Here is a 5,396-nt window from a genome sequence, read left to right as displayed (position 1 = left end):
CCCCTACCTTTTATCTCAGCCCGCTTGGCACACCAGCCTCATTCCTGAAGAAGGGCTTATGCCTGAAACGTCGATTCTCCTGCTCCTCGGATGCTGCCTGGCCTGCTGTGTTTTTCCAGCACCACCTTTTTCAACTCTGGTCTCCAGCATCTGCAGTCCTCACTTTCTCCTGAGAAAAGAGCTGTACAGGAACTCAGAATTGCAAGCTAGAATAACGATTTCAAAGTTAGATGGGGCACAGAATAAAAAGACTAAAAAAAGAGAGAGGTGGAAGAGGCAAAAAGAAAATGTTTTAGAAAAAGTGAACAGAAATTTTTGAGAGGACTCTTCAACAACCATTAAATGCCCAAGGAGCGAGACTGCACACTTCTAATGCCAGAGAGGTTATTTGGTAGCAATTACAACATAACATGCACCATCCCATTTCACAGTAATTTCTTGCCTAACGTCTAACAGACATTTCCAATGTCAATTTGGCAGAAGTGCTATTATTTTGTCATGTCATTAAAGCAATTTTATTTAGGTGGCTGTAAAAGATCTAAAAGCACTACCTTAAGAACACCAATAATCTTCTTTCAACCAAGATACTAAAATTAATTTTGCTGATTAGCTATTTATGGATATTTGCTGTCTGTAAATTTGCTCATGCGTTTCCCTTTATAACAATAAGAATGAAATTCAAAATGAATTAATTGTCTGGGAAGTGCTTTGAGGCATCCTGTGCTAGGGATATAATATTGCTCTATATTAAAGTATTAATTCACTTTTGCTCAGTGAAGTGATTTTGTAGCAAAACGTAGATAAACTCCGATTTTGTAGATAAACCAAAGTTAACGTTTCGGGTCTGGTGCACCTTCCTCAGAGCTGACCCGAAACATTAACTCTGATATTGAACATAGAACATTACAGCGCAGTACAGGCCCTTCGGCCCTCAATGTTGCACTAAATTGTGTAACCAATCTGAAGCCCATCTAACTTAAACTATTCCATTTCTCTTCACAGATGCCTCCAGACCTGCTGAGCTTTTCCGGCAACTTCTGTTGAGTTTCTGATTTACAGCATTTGCAGTTTTTTCGGTATTTATTAAGTGATTTTGTAGGTTGAAAATGGTTTATCAAGGGTTAAGGGAAGGGTGTGTGGTGATTGTGGAATATGTGCAAACTTGTAACCTCCAGTTTACATTCAATCTGCACTATGCTTCATGGGGAGTAGTTACTGATGAAGGCTTTTAAAAAAAAGTGTTCTGTTGCTAGCTTAAATGCAAATTTAATTCCACCTAATCAACTGAAAGGAAACATCACGTTACTTTGTAGTACTGATTTCAGGAGAACAGCACAACTCTCCCATTCACATACCCACCTGGCGCTACCCTCCACAGATATCAGGCAGAAACAGAGCCAATAAATCCTCAGAGACCTGAAGGAGACAAAGAAATGGGGCTCTGTTGCCAATGGAGTAACTCAGCACATTTATATTTGCAAATGCAGCCAGTGGGGGATGGCAAAGAATTACACATGGCTGCACTTTTATCATGTACAAAGGATCTTAAATTAATTCTTCTGGGTTTCAGTCTGCTATCACTGTCTGGTAGCACAAGCTGCATTTAGATTAGGTTTAGTGTGATATTGTAACCAGCACCTGAGACACAATACTCACAGAACTAGCGTACAAACTGAAAGTAAACTTGCTGGATGCACTAAGGTCACTGGTAGGCCTGTAAACGGACCTTGCTCAACTTTTCTCCATTAAGTGAAATGAAAGGGAAGTTAGGGGAGTTCTTTTTACAAGAGTGAAGTGTATTGTAACTTGTCGACATGGCTGTTACACAAGGTGACCACAATGCAGTCAAGGACTCTGCATTTTGTTTTAGTGGTTCTACAAGTTTTCTCTAGGATAAAGACTAGTTTTCGTCTTGGAAACAGTAGGAGCCTGCTCATAGAAAATTGTTAATCTGGAATTTCAATTAATTTTAATGCTGGTCTAAAAGGTACCACTCTGGAGTTACCTCAAAACTACTAAAATTCAACTTATTGAAAACAAAGCTTAAATGACATGAACAAGCAATGGGACTAAGCCCTTGAATGATAGTAAAACATTTGTATTATTTACAATGGATCTATGACCAGATAACAGATTCAAAATGCCCGCGGTCTGCTGTTAAAAGTTCAGAATGGTAATCTCACAATTTTGACAGAACTCAATGGATTTCCTACCTTCAGTATTTTGATGCAATCCTTAAAAGGATGACAGGCCGTTTATAGGTTACAATTGATATTTGCTTTTCAAAGCAGATGCTTGCCAACTTTGTGGCAAATCAAGCCTGACCCATACAATTGTAAAGGTCTTAAGACCTTTCTAGAACAAAGAAAACTACAGCGGTGAATGCCAGGCCAAAGACCCATATTCTTCTACGTGGGATTCTTTCACATTTTTATTTCAAAGGTGCTGCATATCAATGACCTAACTTCATTCACTCATTGACTATGAATAATTGCTTTGTGGCATCATGACAAAACAGCAAGACAGACAAATGCACAAATTAGATTCAAGAAGAGTCCCCACTGAAAGGTCTCCTCCAGGGAAGAATCACTGTCTCTCTCCATGTTGTTTCATGACCAAAACCATCACCACTGCACATCCTTGCTTTCTCCAACCACTGTACTGAGAAAGTTAAAAGTCACACAACACCAAGTTATAGTCCAACAGGTTTATTTGAAAGTAGAAGCTGTTGGAGCGCTGCTCCTTTGTCAAGTAACTAGTGGGGCAGGATCATAGAACACAGAATTTATAGTAAAAGATCAAAGTGTCATACATGCATTATTTGTATGACACTTTGATCTTTTACTATAAATTCTGTATCCTATAATACTGCCCCACTACTGACAAAGGAGCAGTACTTTCAAAAAAGCCTGTTGGAAAATAACCTGGTGTGTAATTTTTAACTTTGTCCACCCCAGTCCAACACTGGAATCTCCATATCATGTACTGAGAAAATTAGCTATTACAGCAAGGACTAGTGAAAAAAAATCCAACATTTAGAAACACAACTCATTTCCCTTTTGACAGTACAGTGAAGATTGCTAACAAACTTGAAACCCAATTGACAAATGAAGACAACTGACAAATGAATGCTATTGTTGGATTTTTACAGTATTCTACCCAGTTTCATTATATGTAGACAATAGAATTATAGCCCACAGAACAAAATTATTATATCTGCTGTCACTTGAAAAAGCTATCCAATTTGTCCATTCTCTTACACTGTAAATATTTTCAAAATATCCAATTCATCATTCAAAGTGATAATTTAAATTGCTTTCACTCCTTCCATTTTGACACTCCAGTCACAACTGAGTCATTCCCCCACCACTAAACCTGGACCCTACTCCATTAATGCTTTTGCTGAGGTGCCTCACTCAAACATTTGGCCAGGACATGCAAGTGCCAGCAGGCTATTTTAAACAGAAAAGTTCCACAATCAAGCCAAAACCTGATTCTCACCAATTTCTGTAGATTTGCATATCCTAGTAGAATGATGAAGGGCAGAAGCTCTGCTCATATTTCACATTTACAGCCCAGGACCACAGAATTCCATTACTGGATCCCAATAGCTGCCCAAGCTGAGATCTAATTTTTGACTCAGACTGGGTGCAAGGTTTGTCACCTTATTCCTATATTGCTTTGCACCATCTGGGTGGTACCTTTACCCACTAGCTCAACAAAGTAGAATTCATAGTTTCATAAAGTAGTTATTGCACAGCAGGTTAAATTTTTATTGCTTTAGAAACTACAGTCATGCCCAGAGACTTTTAAAAGCAAAAAATATAACCATTAAACTGGCTCTCAGACCATTCCTTCTTGGGAGGTAGTGGCTCGGTGGTAATGTCTCTGGACAAGTAACCCAAAGAGTCCAGGCTAATACACTGGAAACAAGGGTTCAAAACCAATCACACCTGCTGGTGGAATGTAAACTTCATTAATAAATCCCAAATTAAAAGCTACTCAAGCCATGAAACCACTGCCAATTCTTGTAAAATACCAGCTGATTCTGCAGTATCTTAAAGGAAGGAAATTCACCATTCCCATCATCTGGTCTTCACATGACTCCATACAGTGATGTGGTTGATTTTTAAATGCCCGCTGAAGGAGCCCATCAAGCCACTCAGAGTCATTGAGATGTACAGCACAGAAACAGACCCTTCAGTCCAACCCATCCATGCCAACCAGATATCCCAACCTAATCTGTGCCACCGTGGGCGGCACGGTGGCACAGTGGTTAGCACTGCTGCCTCACAGCGCCAGAGACCTGGGTTCAATTCCCGCCTCAGGCGACTGACTGTGTGGAGTTTGCACATTCTCCCCGTGTCTGCGTGGGTTTCCTCCGGGTGCTCCGGTTTCCTCCCGCAGTCGAAAGATGTGCAGGTCAGGTGAATTGGCCATGCTAAATTGCCCGTAGCCTTGGTAAGGGGTACATGTAAGGGTATGGGTGGGTTGCGCTTCAGCGGGGCGGTGTGGACTTGTTGGGCCGAAGGGCCTGTTTCCACACTGTAAGTAATCTAATCTAAGTAATCTAATCTAATCTAACTAGTTCCATTTGCCAGCACTTGGCCCACATCCCTCTAAACTCTTCCTATTCATATACCCATCCAGATGCTTCTAAAATGTTGCAATTGTACCAGCCTCCACCACTTCCTCGGGCAGCTCAGTCCATACACGCATCACCCTCTGCATGAAAAAGTTGCCCCTTTTGTCCCTTTTATATCATCTCCTTCTCACCCAAAATCTATGCCCTCTAGTTCTGGACTCCCCGACCCCAGGGAAAAGATTTTGTCTATTTATCCTATCCATGCCCCTCATGATTTTATAAACCTCTATGAGGTCACCCCTCAGCCTGGCTGCAGCTCGTGTCTGTTTCCTGAGGAGGTCATTGCAGTTTCTCGCTGTGGCACGTCGGGACTGGCGGTCAATGAGTGGAAAACAACCCCGGCTTATTCCAAAATAAGGTTCCTTATTCAAAAAAATTCATAAACTACCTTAGTCCCTTTAAACATGCTGCCGTGTCCCAATCTCGAGGTGTTTCTTGGCTTTACTGTGTAAGGAAGTTGATTAAAAGGAGTGGAAATTCTAGGGTGAAAAACAGAAAATGCTGGGAAAAACTATACATGGAGTTGTGCGGTATCCATGTAGAGAGCTTGCTAAGGACAGATCGTTCAATGTTACCGTGTCGGCATCCAATACATGCAATAATTTATACAAAAGTTCTAATGCAGAACAACATTGCAAGGTACTTCACAGAAGTACAAAGAAAAATGAACAGCAAGTCAGACAGAGATGGGGGAGGGGTCACACCAATATTTTGGGTTGAATAAATGTTTTAATTTAAAACTAGTAAAGAA

Source organism: Chiloscyllium plagiosum, chromosome 26 (assembly GCF_004010195.1).
Source record: "Chiloscyllium plagiosum isolate BGI_BamShark_2017 chromosome 26, ASM401019v2, whole genome shotgun sequence".
Classification (NCBI taxonomy): domain Eukaryota; kingdom Metazoa; phylum Chordata; class Chondrichthyes; order Orectolobiformes; family Hemiscylliidae; genus Chiloscyllium; species Chiloscyllium plagiosum.
Note: the sequence above shows the minus strand (reverse complement) of the source record.